The sequence below is a fragment of the Sminthopsis crassicaudata genome, chromosome 1, assembly GCF_048593235.1.
Source record: "Sminthopsis crassicaudata isolate SCR6 chromosome 1, ASM4859323v1, whole genome shotgun sequence".
Lineage (NCBI taxonomy): Eukaryota > Metazoa > Chordata > Mammalia > Dasyuromorphia > Dasyuridae > Sminthopsis > Sminthopsis crassicaudata.
This window is the reverse complement of record NC_133617.1, coordinates 333822205-333841063: the sequence shown is the minus strand read 5'-3', so window position 1 is coordinate 333841063 and position 18859 is coordinate 333822205. Positions and strand designations below refer to the sequence as shown.

Sequence of the window (18859 nt, the reverse complement as noted above, 5' to 3'; positions counted from 1 at the left end):
CCGACAAACATTTATTCATTCTTTAAACCATGAAAACATCATGAAAGAAATGTAAAATTAAAAAAAAATCAAGAGGGCTCTCACATATCTTAGTGAAACTAATGATATTTTAGGTCTTTCTAAGGATGTAATAATGTTTTATATGGCAGCATTAATGCATCTTTATCATAATTTTTCATTTCTCTACAGGCTGTACATAGTTTATCAGTAAGATATGATTCTATAGGCTCATGGATTGGCCATTCTTGCCCTAGTCCCCTTCTTTCCTCATTTGACAACTAGGATCAGTTCTTCTCAGAAAACCATTCCCATGGTCTTTTGGTTAGCAGAGAATTTTACAATTTTGTTTAAAAAAGTTACCTTAATTCTCTAGGTAGTAGAGAGAGACTGAAAAGTTTTGAGCTAATGCCAGAAGCTATTAAAAAGTATTTAGAAAATTATCTAAAAAACTGACAGATTTTTGAGTGCTATTTCCCATGTGACATACATGCTAGCACTATAGAATAAAGCAGGGGTTTGCTTAGCCACAGGAGCATGAAGATAGAATAAGTATCCACTGGCATGGAGTGACCTGAGAGATATCCATGCTCAAAACCCCTCTCCCATTAGCCTTATTTGTCATTTTTTTAGTTTAAGATACTGCAGGACTTTATTCTAATAAAAATGCTACTAAATCACCAGAAACTTTAATCCATTAGCCATTAACATTCTAGCTAGAATTACATTGTTGGATTATTTTGCCAATTAACTAGCAAAGAAAGGTGAAAATGGGAAGGAGTATATAGCAAAGGGAGTAGTGTAGAGTAGGCTTCAATTTAGTGCCTGGAGGCTCTTCAAAAGAGGGATCAAAGTGCAAGTAAAACAGTGTTTTAAAAAGGGCAAGGAGGACAGGGTGATGATATTTTAAAAAAGATATTTGGAATCTGGGTTCAGGCCTGACAAGTGATTACAAATGCAATTATTGGTAAGCCACCTAGACTCTTCAGAGCCTCTGTTTTCACATCTGAAAAATGGGGATAATAATGTCCGTTCTACTTTCATTACATGGCTGTTGTGAGGAATGTGTTATAAATCTCAATAAACAGTATAAAATATATGTTATTGGGTTCCTGGCATTGGATAAAGGTTATGGAGGAGTCTAGGAGCCTTTATCTACTTCATAATTTTGGCCTATGAAATCATATGTTATATAATATATTATTATGTAATGAAATAATTTATTATTGTTCCATTACTATCTAATAATAGTAATAGTTAACATTTATATAGCACTTACAATATACCAGACATGATGCTTAGCATTTTACAATTATTATCTCATTATATCCTCCCAATAACCCAAGAAGGTAGGGTTCATATATACTCATTTTGCAGATAAAGAAACTGAGGCAATCAGAGGTTATGGCTTGCCTTGGGTCACTCAGCTAGTAAGTGCTTGAGGCAAAATTTGCATTTGCATCTTTCTAAACCCAGGCCCAATTCTTTATCCCTTGGATGGCCTCTCTGTCTCTATAAAATTTTCAGAGAAAATACACAGAACCATGGGATCATAACACCAGAAATGGAAGAGACCTCAGATGTCATCTAGTTCTTATTTAATAGATGAGGAAATTAAAGCCCAAGGTCACATGGACATTAACTATTAGATATAGGATTAAAACTCAAATCGTTTACCAGTTCTTTACTCACTAAACCTATTCCTCATAAATAGATTATATGACAACTAATCACAGGAATAGAAAGGAGATGCCAAGTATATTAAAAAAAATTTAGTTTCACTGTTCAGTTCTGATTAGGTGTGTTATTATTAAGAGGAGGACTTGAGGCTTCACTTGGCTTGTACAATAATGTTTTCCTATATTTCAAAAAACAATATGGTAGAGCGGTAGAAAGTCCAACTGGATCTGGAGTCAGGACCGACTTTAGGACATGAAGGGCATAGCTTGAACAAGTCATTTAACATTTCTTAGACTCAGTCACTTCTTCATTAAAATGGGAATAATAATACTTTCTGATCTCACAGTATTGTTATGAGGCTCAATGAGAATGTGGAAGGGTTTTGCAAGCTATGAACTGTTATTCAAGGGTAGCGGATTATCATATGAAACATTTAGGGTATTATTATTTGTTTAAAAAAAATAAACAAGGGCAGCTAGGTGGCGCAGTGGATAGAGCACCAACCCTGAAGTCAGGAGGACCCGAATTCAAATCTGGTCTCAGACACTTAACACTTCCTAGCTTTGTGACCCTGGCCAAGTCACTTAATCCAATTGCCTCAGCAAAAACAAACAAATAAAAAAAAAAATAGCAATATTGGTTGATAACTTAAAAAAACAACACAATCCACATAAAATTTATAAATAGGAACACCTCTCATATTTATTACATTTACTTATTCATTACAAAATAGAATAGTGTTCCCTAGTATGTTAAGCTACTTGTACATGTGTCCTATCTTGTCCTACTGTATTCTTGAAGGAAGTACCAGAGGCAAACTCTTTGGCAGCTTCTACCAAGCTGGAATGACTAAGTATAATCCTGATAAAGAACTGTATCTGGTATCTAAAAGGCCCAGCCAACATAAATTAATACAAAGGGCAGGCTGGCCATTAAGTCATATGCATTCCTTGGTCATTAATATGCAGGGAATTACTGACTATTTAACAAAACTAATTCAATTCGTATTTATTGACTTTATTTGTACATGGCACTTGGGCTAGGTATTGGGGTAAAACAAATGAAAAAATCAATGAATCCACCCATCAAAAAGCATTTAAAGGTATATACCTAGCAGGTGCCATGTTCTGTGCTAAGCACTGAGAATGTAAAGATAATACATGATCTCAAGGCATTTATATTGTAATGAGGAGATTCCCTGTTCTCAAGACTCTTACAACATAGTGGAGAAGACAGGATATATTCACTAATTCTATAAAACATATCAGAACATGGTAAATGTATAAGAGAGGTGAAGAGAGTGATATGAGATTATTTCCAACAGTGAGATCATTAGGTAAAGACTTTAAGAAGGAGGCATCTCAATCAATCAATCAACATTAGTTAAGCATCTATATGGCAGACACTGTGTTAAGCATTGGTGATACAAGAGACAAAGGATATCTTTGAGTTCTACCCTTAAGAAACTTAGAATATAAGGAGAAAGTCAACATGCATAAAAAATTTATACAAAGTATACCACATACAGGATAAATGGAAATAATTAACAGAGGGAAGACAATAAAATTAAGAAAGGTTAGGAAAGGCTTCAAGTAAAGGAAATAATTTTAGCTGGGGCTTGAAGGAAGTCAAGAAAGAGGAGAAAGAGCTTTCAAATATGGGGAATAGTCAGAGAAAATTTCTGGAGCCCAGAGGTAGTCTGCCTAGTTCCTGGAACTGCCAGGAGGTCAGTATAACTGGACTAAAGAGTATACTTTTGGAAATAAAGTATAAGAAGATTGGAAGGGAGGAAGAGATTAGGTTATGAAGGGATTTGAATGCCAAACAGAACACTTTATATATTTGCTCCTGGAGACCATAAATAGCCACTGGAGTTTATTGAATAAGGGAGTGACATCTAGCTTGGATTTTAAAGGACAGGATTTCTACAAATGAAGAGAGAGTGAGGGAATTCCAGATAAAGAGAATGAAAAATAAGTTGTTTAACTTGGCTGGGCAAAGTGGAAGGATATACTAAAGTTGTAAAGTTACGTGGAACACGCTTTATTATTAGGCTAAAGAGCACGAATTTTATTTGGTAGACAATAAGGAGCCATTGAGGCATATTGAGTAGAAAAGTAATCACTCTAGTGTTAGAATATTTTGATTTTGTATTCAGCAAGTTCTATAATTCACTCTTATTTTCTGTCATCTGTCAAAACATGTACTTGCAGTTTTAATAGACAAAAAAGTGAATCAAAAATGGCCATATACCTACTATCCATGATAAAAATCACAGCCACAGTTATAAAGGTGAAACATTTGGTTCATTTTACAAAAGAGAAAACATATGAAGAGAGCATTAAAAACAGGAAGTGAAATCCTGATCTCTTGATTCCCAGTCTAGTACTACCAGTCACTGATATTAGTTGCTGAACCACCAAACACTTATTCCTTAACAAAATAACTTTAAGCATCAGGACTATTTTCACTCACACATTGTTTCATACCCACAGTGCTTGCGTTATAAGGTCATTGTACATGTCAAAGGTTATGTGAGCTAAGAGCTACATGGTCTTTGGTTATATTATTAAGATATCCAATATTAGTAATCCTCACTTTCTCCTTTCAACATATCAGGCTAAATCTGCTAGCATCAAGACGGTTGCTTCTATCAGGATCACAGATTTACTCTTTGCTGCTCAGCTAGCTTTGCTGCAGTCATGTCCTCCCACCTGGAGCTTCTAATTCTGTCCTTTCAATTTGGTTATGGAATTGAGCAAATGACAACCTACAGGCAATGTTGGCTTTTTTTTTTTTTTAAAGATTTTTAATGGAATTGGGGCAGTGCCAAAGTCACTTCTCTGTTTTTCTTTCCTCAGTCATGTTCTGTTAGCTTCTAAACAGCTGTTTTGAAACTTGACATCTTAAACCTAATGAGTTAGCATCTTCTACTACTTAATGTGGGGCACTCTCTCTCTTCCTCCCTCTCTCTGTCCCTCCCTCCCTGTTTTTCTTCTCCCTTCCTCCCTCTCCTCTCCCTCTTTCCTCTCTTCTCTTTCTGTTTCTCTCCTCTATGTCTGTCTCTGTGTCTCTCACTCTCTCTCTTGCTCTCTCACTCTTTCTGTCTCTTTCTCTTTCCTCTCTCTCTCTATTTCTCTCTTTTATGTTTGTGTCTCTGTTTATCTCTTCCTCCCCTTTCCCCCCCTCTGTTTCTCTCTTCTATGTCTGTGTCTCTGTCCATCTGTCTCTGCCTCTCTGTGTCTATCTCTGTCATAGTTAGGGATGGGATGAAGAAAAGGAAGAGCTCCGGCAGGAGGATGCTCTTGTCAGGTCTGACAGAACTATCTTTTTTGGTTCTGCCCCTTATTCAAAGGCTTTGCTTAGCTTGTATATTTTAGCCATACTGCATCTGACAGGAGATGCTGATATCAAACTGCTGATAAGGGAGAGATTGAAGAGTCTCATCCAGTCTATGATAGGCAAGGAAGTAGGTAATACAAATGGTTTGGCTGAAAGCCCTAGAATGGATTCTATTTTTTTTCACTGACACCACTTATTAGAGTTTAGAGAAGACACCTGATGCAGGGAGACTCCACTGAACTCTTTGGTTTATCTATTTATCATTAATTAAATCAGACATGGTTCTGGCCAAGACACTCTTTTTGTAAGGTTCAGTATACTCAGAGGAGATGTTATCACTTCCACAATTCTCTCAATCTACTTCAAGATGACAGTTTTGAGTTATAAGGGAATTGGATGATTGAAGTTCTCTTTTGTCTTTTTCCCCCTTGGTCGCTGTTGCCAGGGGAAGAGATAATATTAGGCAGGAGATGGGGTAGGAGGGAGAAGCTGAGGAGGTTCAAAACACTTCCTAAAGTTTAGCTGGTTGAATACGTGAACTTCTGTGAGTTTTATGGCTAAAAAGTAAGACAATGAATGCAAATAGCTAATAGGTGCCTATTATTTGTGAATAAACATGAATTCGAGGTCTATACTTTACATATGCTGCTTTCTCAGCAGTCTAAAAAATCTCTTTCAGTATTATCTTCATTATACCGAACATATGTCTGCTTCAAATTTCTTTTACATAAATGTATAAATAGAGATTAAAGGCATGAAACAACTTGGATTTTCATGTTTAATTCTTTGCAGCTTTTTTTGGTGGGAGATTTCAGTTCTATGATTTTCATCATCATGGAGAGTTCCCAATGTAAAAATTTCTTCTATTGATACACAATAAATAATAATGATAATGATGATTAAGCATTAGAATAAATGTTTTATAGAAAATATTAGACATATTTTGCTTTAAGACAAAAAGAAAAACTAGGAAAAAATGAGTAAGCACATCAGATATGCATATGTAGGAGCAATATAAGGAAAACCTGGTTAACAGAGCTCTTTGAAAGAGGCAAAAGCTCAGGTTTAAGAGAATCTTTTTATGGGCCATGGTGGCAAGTTTATTCTACATTCTTAATGCTGGACAAAAGTTTTCTGTTTGACTTTTTACTTTCTTTTTTTCAGTAAAGAATGCATAATACATAAATGTATGTGAAACTTCTAACAAAGACAGGAGAGAAAACATACAGCTGAGTCTCATAGGTAGATTATGGAATGAATAACTGATATAATTCATAGAAGATTTAGATTGGAAAATGCCTGAGACAACAAAAACATAATCCAATTAATTTCTTTAATGATCTTTCTCCTCATCTCTGACAACATGCCAATATTGATGAGCTTTATTTACCCTCTGATTCCTGTTTATTCAGAATAATATTTATTGGTATAGTATATCAATTCTTTTGTAATGTTTCAGTGGATCAAAAATTAGCCAAATTAGCAAAAGGTATAAAGAGAAGTTCTATATTTACTATAGTTGGAATTTCTAGGAAATGAACTAAACTAAAATGCTAAGTGAGCAAGTGTGAAAGGCAAAATTAAGAAAAAAACATCATGATTTTTCATGTTTAATTCTTTGTACTTTTTTATGAGAGGTAGGGAAGCTTTTTAGTGTCGTCAGGGGGAGAATTCCCAGTGTAATAATTGCTTTCTCTGTGACACATTGGCAGCTCATATTTATAACTTATAATTTTAGAGAGTTGCCTGGGGACACTATGAAATTGTTAATTTCTCAATATCTATCAGAAGCAGAATTAGAAGCCAGATCTTTCTGATTCTGAATTTGCTGTAACTCACTATACTGTACTTGTCCTCTCTTTGTAACCAAGTATGTATATGCATGCATATTTAATAATAGGTAACATTTATGCAGAGCTATAAGATTTGCAAAGTGCTTTACAAACATCTTATTTTACTCTCACAACAACTCTGGAAGACAGATGTTATTATTAATTCAATTTTACAGATGAAGAAACTGAGGTTGTATGGTTAAGTGAATTAGGGTTAACTTAGGAAGTTTCTTAGGCAAGATTTGAAGATTGGTATTCTGGACTCCAGGTCCATCACTCTATTTGCTATATTAACTAGCTACCTATTTAAAAAGAAAGAACTGTATTCACATATACACACAAAGACAATTTTTATTGCTATTCAGTCACTTTTTGGTTGTAGGCTATTCTTCATGACCCCATTTGGGGTTTTCTTGGCAAAGATATTGAAGTGATTTGACATTTCTTTTTCTAGGTAAGTAAACAAAGACAAACAGGATAAGAGATTTATTTAGAGTCACAGAGTTAGAAAATGTCTGAGGTCAGATTTAAATTTGGGAAGATCAATGTTCTTGACCCAACATTTTGCACACTGTTTCACCTATTTGACCATATTGTACATATGTATGAATGTATACATATGCAACTTTTTAACAAAAATAGTTATATATTCCATATGAGCAAAATTTATTTACTCACATTAGAGTAACTAATGGTACCTATCTATTCACACAAAAAAGATTTAAGCACTCACTAACCAACTGAAATGGAATTATGTCAAATAGAATTATTGACTATAGTCTCTGTTCCTCAAAAGGCTAATACTCTAAAATTAAATCATCTAATCTATCAATGTGGAAGTCAACAACAAAAATAACAGCAACATACTTTTTTTTTTCAAAACTCTGGGGTCTTATAAAGAGAATTTCTTGGGAAATTCATTAAAGGATTGAGCACCTAGTTAAATTTTAAGAATTTCTCACAGTGCTAAAAGTAGCAAAAAAAGGTAGTGAATGGTAATATGGACAAGAGATAACTTTCATTATATATATTATTTATAAAGTTATGTTATATAAGAATAATTATAAAAAATTTAAAATAACTTTAGCTAATTTTAGCAGTTTTGGTGAAGCACCTCTGTGAACAAGAAATAAATTGATTTTTGAGTAGTATTGAATAAGAGCACAGCATCTCATTTGATACATTTTAAGAGGATTTAAATAATTTGATTAAACACCAAGCATGACAGACAAAAATAATAATCTCATTTCATTGCCCAATTTTAGTGGAAAAGAAATGGATGAAAAATTTAAGCTTACTGAATCTAGCTTGAGGGCAAAATAATAGGAAAGAAATTACTTTTATGACAATATTTCTAGTTGGAGAATGTCCCAAGACACTTCTCTTATAGTAATATTTTCAGCAAGAAAATGGTGTGGCATATCTGAGTTAGGACTGGGTCAGTATTTTCACAGGAAAAGTTTATTTTCAGCAATGGAAACTGGAAAGGGCTCCCTGACCCCAAGTTATTGGACAGAGAATAACAGTGACATCTTGGTTAATCAAAGTTGTTCAGAAGCGAACTAACATTCTCTCCTGTTTTGTTGCTTATTCAGTTTCCTTGAACCTATATCTTTTTTGTTTTGTTTTATGAACAGGAACTGTATATTCTTTTGTGATTTCTCTGAGAAGGGCTTAAAAGATTTATCTCAGTGTCTAGAATGTGTTAATTTACATAAATAAATATATTTATTTGATTGATATTACCATGAAATAAATATGTGTGTGCTCATTCTAATCCTTCATAAACATAGGAATGAAAAATGGGGTAATTTTACCAAGAAATGTTCTTTTCAAATACATAAACCAGAGTGCAGAGAGCAAAGGGTGATAATAGAAGCAGGGTTTGCTTGACTTTTGTTGTGCAGAGACTACTCTTGTATTTAATATTCCCTAAACATTATCTTCCACCTTTATTAATGGATTTTTTTTGCATAATTTACAATTATATTCAGAAAGCTTCTTTCCTTTAGGATGAAATTTCTATCCCTATAATCAAAGAGATCTGTTTTCCTGATAAGGACAACTAAAGCAATTAGTAGTAACACATTTAGGCTGCTGGAGACTGGCCATTTGTCCCTGCTGTAGGTCATCCCAGTGACAGGAATACTTCCCAATGAGATATCTGTCAGCATATATCTATCACCAGAAAAATGGCTCTCACAGAGAAAAACAGAATCAGACAGCAGTGTTCACTTTCTTGCCCTAGAGACAGAACTTCCTCTTTGTAGCAAATGTGGGAATGCTCAGATATTGATTTAGCTAGGGGTCCATATTTAAATCAATATGAATTAAGAACTATTTTTAAGTGGTGGAACATTTGGTAGTAAAGTGATATGTTAGCATAATAATAATCACAATAATGCAAGAAGAGGTTGGTTCTATAGGAAAATAATGAAATTCTGAGAATAATAATTAATAGTTATAATTCTTCCCTTCCATCTTAGAGTTATAGAATTTTTGCAAGACATTTGTTTCATTTAAATGTTACCTAATAGAATTCAGAGACCAATCATGAATAAAGGTTTATGTGGGGGTGGGGTGGGATAATAGAGGGAAGAGTACCTGCCATTATAGTCACAAAAAGTTTAAGTAGAGATCTAGGCCCAAGGCCTCCCTTGGCTGTGTATGTGTGTGTGTGTGTGTGTGTGTGTGTGTGTGTATAAAGCAATATGACTTTCTGAGTTGTACCAAGAAACTTTCTGAGATGATATGATATAGTAGAATTGGCCAATGTCATTAATCAGACATAATTTCCTTCTACATACCCCAATGAAATCATAGCTCTGGACCTCTCCCAATACCAGAGAATAGACATTTAGAAATTTAAAGTTATTTTCATATACTTTATATAATTTTATAGGATCACATATAATAAAAAGTACAGAGAGATTAGGAGAATTTCTATGTAATCTATATTCTCTTTGAAGAATTTAAATAAATTTAAAATGTTTCTCCCCCTTCTACTATCCAGAATAGTTCTTTTGCTGAAAAGTCATCACTTAAAAAATTAAATTTTTGAACTTTAATTTTATTTTTATTCAGAATTTAATGAACACCAAAAAGGAGAACAGAAAACAGAAAAAGATGAGTGTGTGTGTGAAAATGTAAATCTCAAATTTGAAGATTTATTATGGAATGCCCCTTAACCTCTCTGAATCTTTTTAAAGCTCTTGAAGGCTAGGAGGCTATTTCCTTGTCTTTGTATCTGCAGTATTTAATATAGTGCCAGGCATATGGTAATTGATTAATAAATGTTTGTTTACTTGTGAAAATGGATTTAATACTATTACATAACTCATTCCACAGACTTGTTGAAAAGAAAGTGATTTGTGAATGATAAAGCACTAAATGTGTTATCGATGATTGATACATGCTTATTGAGATTACATGGAAAAAATGGGGGGGAGGAAGAATGGAACAGGAAGAGAGAGAGAGAGAAGCGAAGGAAAGAGGGAAGGGGACAGGGAAGGGAAGAGGGAAGGGAAAATGTGGAAAAGAAAGAGAAAAAGGGTGAGTAAGAAGGTGAGGGAGGGAGACTGGAAAAAAGAGACAGACACTCAGAGTTAGAGGAATGGGGCTGGAGAGACAAACTGGTATTCAGGAGAAGGAATGGAAAAGATCAAGCTAAAAGATTTTAAAGAAGAGGTTAGAGGCTATGAGGGTCTGTCTGAATCATTCAGAAACTTTTTGATTTAAACGTTAGTAATAATATAATGAAAAGTGCTTGATTATTGAAACAGAGGACCATGTAAAACTAGTTATTGGCATGAGCACCTATACTACCTAATAAAAGCACCCATTTGTTTTGGACTGGCTTATCCCTACAGGTACTTATTTCATTTGTTGTAGAAAAGTTGTAATGATATATAATCAATACCAAAGGGGAACTTGATCAAGAAGATCTCCAAGATGTCAGATAAAAAGCACTGTTTCTCTTTTTAAAGATAGACATTGTTACTGGTACTTCCTGACTATTTTGACTCTGCCTCAGGGATCCCAGAAGCTGATAAAAGCTTACCCACTTTTGCTTTATTATGGCCAGAACAAAGTTTTCACATGGCTTCTTGGCTGCCTGCCTTCTGGTTATCCTTATCCTCTCCCACAAGAATGTGGATTTTACTCCCGAGACCTTGTGATATATTATATTGAGCTTTTTAAAGACCTTGCCTAGAACCAGACCACTTTGCTGCTGCTATACCACCCTACCCCATCTAGCTCCTTTTCATATATTGCTCTCCCCTAATAGAATATTGGGATTCTCTTTATTTGTATCCCCCAGCATTTGGCACTATGTAAGCAATTAATGCATTTCTTTCCCTTCCCTCTTTCCCTCTATCAAAAAAAAAAAAAAAAAATCGAAAATAGGCTGCTGTTTAGGAGAACACATTCTGAAGTTTTCTTTAGAACATCAATTGGAAGCATTTGACTTCTACTTTCATGTAATTTACATTTGTGATAAGTCTGAATGAGTCTAAACAGCCAGCAGGAAGGTCCAACATAAGTCTCTTCACAGAAGATGGGGATAGGACAGCTGCCTCCGCCCCTGCAGGTAACTTATCTCTGTGACAGTCTGCTTTCTCATAAACAATAAGTTACACTGATGGAAAATCCATTCCTTCTGGGAAGATTGTTTTTTAGCAGTGTCACCTTCAAAAACGAACAAACCCTATGTGCTGGTTCTGGCAACAGCCAGTCTGTATTCTGCTATATGACTAATCAGAATGAGAACTGTATTAGGGTTATCCCTAAGGTACGGTCAGGTGGCTTGCATAATAATTATTATTGGATTACTGAGGTCACAATGAGCCTCGCCAAGTATAAAATAAAAGGAAAAAAAAATCTTAGGAGTTTTTATCATCATCCAGGAATCTTGCTTTTATTGTAGCAGGCAAGAATAAAAAGGACCTTCTCAGTTCATACCTCCCTTCTTTAAAAATGGTTAGGAAATTGTGACTATACTCACAAGGAATAAAAAATTGATTCTTGGCTTTGGGGACTAACACTGAGGCTTGTTGTATTAAAATATAACCAGAGCAATCCCATATATTATCAAAATATCTATTGCATAAAACAAAATGTTCATAGAAAAACTATTTGTTTTTTTCATTGACGAGCTGCTAGTGAATAGTCAAATTGGGTGCTTGCACTCCAGTTTCTTTACTGGGAAACAGAAGGAAGAAGGGGATGGATGGTTCAGCCATGGTTGGGGTGAGTCTAGATAAGTTAAGACATATATCTAGGATCATCAGTTGCTCTAATTTTGCTCATGTAAGCATGGGCAAGGTTGTCCTAGTGAGGAAAAGGAAAAGCAACCTGGGACCCCTGAAAGAAATGTAGATGACACTCCTGTTTCTCATTATATGCATCTTTTTATTGTCTTTTTCTTCCTTCCTCTTCTAGATTTTCTTACTATCTCATCTGAAACCTCTTTCTTTTTTATTCTCTATTTTCCTCCTCCCCTGTGCTTATGTCTTTGCAGGGTCTACAAATACCAATTTCCTCTCTAGAGCTGGAGTTTTTAATCATTTATATGTCATGGACCCCAGTGGCAACATGGTAAAGCCTATAGAACCCTTTTCAGAAGTACGCATTAAAATGCATAAAATACATAGAATTACCAAGGAAACCAATCATGTCAAAATAAGATAGAAGTTTTATGCATCCATGTTCACAGATACCTTGAAATTTATAGAGCTCACAGAGACCAGATTAAGAACTTTTTGCTTTCTAGGGACACAGGACATTATCTCTCAATATGTAATGATCACCTGAAGGATTCAAAAACAGCAATAATAAATCAAATCAATTAAGTTCATGTGCTATATACTGATGGTATAAAGATGTAAAAAAATGCCAGTGTCCATCCTTACAGAGCTCAAAGACAAAGGGGAAGGAGGAGGAATCTAACACACAAACAAATATATATAAAATGGAGAGGAGGGTGGGAGATGCAAAGGAAAAATCCAAAGCCATATTTCACTTCACTTTGCATCCTGCCTATATCAATAGGTGGGGGATGCAAAGGTAGCATCTGAGCTGAGCCTTGAAAGAAGAGAAGAAATTTGGCAGTTGAAGAAGGAGGGAATACATTTTAAGCATGGGGGACAGCTTGCAAAAATGCATGGAGAGAGTATCCAGGTAAAATCAGGAAATAGTGGTAACTATGAGGTAAGGGAGAGAGGCAGAATATAAGTTGAGGCTGAAAAGAGACCGAAATTAGGTTATGGAAAGTCTTTTGATACCATGCTAATAAGTCTTTATTCGATCCTAGAAATCTAGTACTGAACCTAAATCAAGAAAACCACTGCATGCTTTTTGGGCAAGAGAGTGATACAGATTCATTTATACATAATGGGTAAAAGAGGAGAGACTGGGAAAAAGATGAAAGATGAAAGAAGAGTGACAGAATGCAGAAAGACTAGTTACAAGGTTATTGCAAAAATCTAAGAAAGAAAAGTTAACAATTTGGACTAGTGTGGGTGCCTTTGTGTGCAGAAGGGAGACAGATGTGAGAGATACTATGCAGGTGACATGTCATATGTATTGAGAGGGAAGAGTCTTCTTGAAGGCAGCAACTATCTTTGGCCTCTTTTTCTATTTCCCTAATTCATCACCTATAATATAGTAAGGAATTTAATAAATGCTTACTGAATGTTTGATGACTCTGAGGTTTTAAGTCTAAATGACTAAGAGAAAAGTGATCTCAATCAACAGAAATAGTGATGTAAAGACTCTTCTAGTAAATAATTTAATTTTCTTTTGAGATCCACTGAAATGAAAACTTAATTAAAACAATATGTGTAGAAAAAGAGAAAAGGGATTGGAATAAGACCTGGCTCCTCCAGGTAAGAGCTGTATGGAGCTGAAAAAGTCACTTCTCTTCTTTGAGATTCAGTTTATTCATCAATAAAATAGATATGGTACACGCATCACATACCTCAGAATGCTGCTGAGAGTAAATGGCTTTATAAATCTTGAAGTGCTATATAAGCAGGTTGTTATTATATCTCATTGGTTCTCTATGTGTTCAGGAACTGAGAATATGAGCAGCAATTTCTTTTCTAAGTTCTTATTGAGAATATGAAATTTTTACCATCAAGAAAAACCTGAAAACAAAGTTTTAAACTCCTTTTTATTGAGTTATTTTCATGAATTTTGAAACGATTAATTATGCTTCCTTTCATTAATGCATATTTAATAGTTTATGACATCCCCAGGAAATAAGTAAAATAACAAGAGTTTTCATCCCGAAAATTATAGACTACTTAGACACAACACAAAGATTACTAAGTAAAATGGTAAATATATGACTAAAGACAGAAGAAAAAAGGACAGCTTTGTCTTTCTATAGCAGCAGTTTTCAAAAGTATTTGTCTCAGGCCCCCTTTTCACTCTTTACTTTTAAAAATTAATGAGAATTCCTAAAGAGCTCTCATTTAAGTGGGTTATATCTATCAATATTTACCATGTTAAAATTAAAATGTCTTAGCCAAAACAGTTTTGATTTTGCATATTCCTGAAAGGAATACCCAGAGGCCTTTGGTCTACACTTTTGAGAACATATACTTGAAGAATTTGAAATCTGAAAATTTGAGATTCCCTTTCTATAGTAATAAAAGCATTTCTTTTTCTCTTATGCTTAAGGATGAAGGAGAGATAAGAGAAATAAATGAGAAAAGTATACTCATATCTCAAGCATTTTAAGAACTTTAATAAGAAAAAGAGATTTGAGTCTCTGCTTGATTCCAAAGGGCACAGTTAACTTTCTAACACTTGGAGCTATCTGAAAGAGAAATGGGTTGCCTTTGGAGGTAATTTAGTTCACCTCACTTGAAGTCTTCAAAGACTGGATGATCACTTATCAGGTATGTTGTAAAGGAGATTCCTTTTAATGTACCAGTTGTAGTATATGGCTTCTAAGATCCATTCCAATTCTGTGTATCTGTGATTTTATAACAGAGGAGGGATGATCAAAGGGACTGTTTCCTGGAGGAGTTTGGAAGGAATGGTATCAAGAAAACAAACAAGGGGGAGAATTGGCAAAAAGAAAGACACGTCTTCTGCCAATACTGGAACAAAGAGAACAGAGTTGGAAAGGGATAACAGGGGGGCAATGTAGAGAAGATTTGAAGAAGGGAATAAAGGAGAAGGGGGAGCTCCTGTTAAATGCCCTTGATCTTTTCAATAAAGTAGAAAATGAGGTACTGTGGAGGAAGGATTAAGAAGATGGCTTAAGGAAGGGAAGAAAGAGTTGGAGCAATAACTACAGAAGGAGCTTATGGTAGAGAATGAAAAAAGAAAGAATAGAAGGATTGCAGTGCATTTATAGAGGCCCATTCAATATTAAATGCTTGAAGTATATTATAAATACATGTGTTTTTAAATTATTAAAAGTTCATGTTTAGAGATGACTTTGGAAGAAGTCACCCTTAAAAAATACATGATTTTCATATAAACAGTAGAAAACATTGTATTATTTAAATGTCTTTTTTTTTTTTTTTTTTTTTTTTTTGGTCTGGCTTTATTTACATCAGTCGCAAGAGGCAAACCTTCGAATACATTTTAACCTTGTTCTCAAATATTAAGTTGCTCACATTTGAACAGATAAACATGACAGAATATAAAATTACTTATAAATTTGGACTATGCAAAATAAAATTACTCATTTACACAATATACCCTTGAACCTTTTTCCTTTCTTTTTTCTTCTTCAGTGTTGATATTCTCTAAATCCCCCCATTCATGATTTTGTTATAAACTAATTCTGTGTTACTTGGGTATTTCAGAATGAGGTGATTTTCATACAAAATTAATGATTTAACTTTTGTCCTTGAATGAGGTAAAATCAAAGGAATCCACTGTGTTTATAATTCTTGGTATAGATTATGTACCCACTGACATCTCAATAAATATTAATTTGTTCTGTTTTAATACTGATAAAATGAAATTTAAAAGTATACAGTTTTTCATCTTCCAATCACTAATTTATAAATGCATAAAAGGATCAAGCTACATTTAAAAAAATCATCTTTTTGACCAGAACAGTAAGACATTTCTTAGATGGAAAAAAAGCTACTCTGAAAATATGCTTTATTTAGAGCTGTAAATTAGGTTAGGATATTTGTTATTCCTAAACCTAACATTATTATTTTTTAAATTTCTATTATCAACATCAAAGCTTAAGTATATTTTTAGGTAATACTTTTGGTTACCTAGGAAACCTGAAGACTGTATGTAGGGTGAGAGAAAGAGTTCAGAAAGAATTTGCTACCACTGTTGTTTCTGGGATTTACTCTCCTAGTGTAGGCAGCTGTCCCAGCAGTTGTACAAAGCACATATCTTAACCACTGGAAAGCATTTTGGAAGCAGCCACCACATAATGAGATTAAAGAGAGATTTAATCAAATATGGAGGACTGCAAAATAAGCAATTCCATTCTTAGATTTTATTTTTACACTTACTTACAAATACTGAGTTATCCTTTATATACAGAGGGAATGTTTATATATTGAGGGAATGTTACTGATTTCCACCAGTGGTGATTTTACCTACATTCAGGTTTTGCATGAGTTTGCCTATGGAAGAAAGGGTGAAAAGGAAGTAAATCACATTGCTTGTAAGAGGAGAAGGACATTGGGTAAATGGGCTGATTTCAATATCTGGGGATGTATGAGACAGAGAGAAAGGATTACTGAGTTGTTATGAAGTATGTGTAGTTGGCTACTCTTTGTGACAGCCATGAGCTCTGTCTTGAGGAGCTGGATAAAGAATGTTTTGTTGAAGGATTCCTCAAGTCTCATATACTTTCCATGTTTCTTTAAAATGATAAAAGTCTACAAACTTTATGCCTCATATGCTTTTACTGATTTTGCCTAGTTACACTGGCAGAATACAAAAGTAAAAGGTATGTGTGACTTATTTCACAGCATTCTACAGATTCACACTTGATATATTAGAAATATTCTAATACTTACCATCCAAACCAGAACAGACCTCCTCAGAATGGGTTCTTATACACTAGCAATCTTAAAGTAAAGATAGTTGATGACTAGCTGTAAAGGATGATATAAAGAGGATTCTTGTTCAGGTATTGGTTGGATTAGATGATCTTAAATTCATTCCAACTCAGATTTTTTGGGGGGATTTTTTTTTAACTATCCATGTAGTAAAAGTATAGTATAGTAGATAGAGCACTGGGCCTAGAGTCAGGAAGACTCTTCTTTCTGAGTTCTAATATAGCTTCAGATATTTACTGACTGTATGATTTTGGGGCAAGTCATTTAACTGTTTGCCTCAGTTTCCTCATCTGTAAAATAAATGAGCTGGAGAAGGAAATGGCAAACTACCGTACTATCTTTGCCAAGAAAACTCCAAATGGGGTCATAAAAAAATTGGACACAACTCAAAAACAACTGAACAAAATATCTAAATAATAACAATGAAATGTATATCTACCTATGTATATACATACAATCATAGAAAAATGAGTAAGTTTAAATATCAATTGATTTGGATGTTGTAAAAACTTTGCACTTGAAAAATGAAAACATTGTATTACAATATTTCAAGGATTTGTGATTTCATTATGGGAGGTACTCCCTCCACATAAACAGGTTTGCAGCCATGCTATGATTGTGGAGATGGTCTTCCACAGCTTTTGCGGCTGAAAAATTCATTACTCTTTAGCCAAACTGGTAATGAGTCTCTCCAAACTTGATTATTCCTGCCTTGGGAAATAGATATGTAAGTCATTCCCATATTATCCACTATAATGGGATAGATATGTTTCTGATAATACTCTTACGTATAAATGGCAAGAAACAGCTTCACATCTGACATTTTTAGTCCTTCTGTTATGACATTCTATGGAACTTCACTGCCTTATGCTGGAATTATTTGTGTACACAATTATTGTCTGTTGTGATTCTCTAGACTTTAAGCTTGTACAGGGCTATAGGTATCTTTGCTTACACTAAAGTTCCTAGCAAACTTTTTTTTCACAAAGTATCAGTAAATGACTAAATGGACATTTTTATGCTAATTATGTGAAAATGATATAAAGCACAACTTTTCTTAAAGGCACATATCTTAGATATATTATGCCTCTTGGTGCTTACATTGCAATAAAATTTACATGCTAAATTTATAAGACACAGAAGTGAAACAGATGGCAAATGATTCACTGCCTCATTGAAATGATATGCCATTATTTTTCATGAGCTCAGAGAATACTGGTAACAGATACAAAAATGATAGTCCAGTAGGTAAATGAGTTTAGTAGACTGCTCCTTGCAAATAGCATTGACACGCTTAAAAATTGTCTCAGCTATACAAATCTTTAGACTTTGCTTAAATGATTTGTATTGGATGTTTTTGCCTTGCCACACATTCTACCTCTGTCTTTATTCCCCAAAATACAGTTACTGAGTTCTTTCCTTTCCTTCTCATAATGATGATGGCAGAAGAAAGGCTCATTGAATAGCTAGAAAATGAATCAGTGATCACAAAGGCATAGCTTCATCAGAACAAGTCATGCCAGATTAACCATGTTTCCTTTTTTTGACAGGATTACTAGACCAGTAGAACAGGAGAATGCTGTACATAACAGTATATGTAAATATTAACAAAACATAGAAAAAAGTCTCCCATGTTTGTCATTGGGGAAAATAGAGAGGAGAATTTGGTGAATTTTGAACTGGTTGTTCATTGGAAGGAGGTTTCTAGCAGAGCTTCCAAAATATCAGTGTTTGGCTCAGTGCTGTTTTAACATTTTCAACAGTGAATTGGATGAAGGCATATGTGGCAAGCTTATCCAATTTATACATGACACAAAGCCAGGAGAGAACATTAACATGTTGAATGACTGTTAGAATCCAAAAAAAATCTTGACAGGCTGAAACACTAGTTGAAACTAGAAAGATGAAATTGAATAGGAACAAATGCAAGCTTTACAATTGAGTTAAAAC

The 18859-nt window shown here is 34.3% G+C and overlaps 1 protein-coding gene across 1 annotated transcript in view; it reads right to left on the bottom strand.

The window, feature by feature from the left end:
• The window catches only part of CTNND2 (catenin delta 2), a 1154077-nt gene that overhangs the window by 79256 nt on the left and 1055962 nt on the right, over window positions 1-18859 (bottom strand).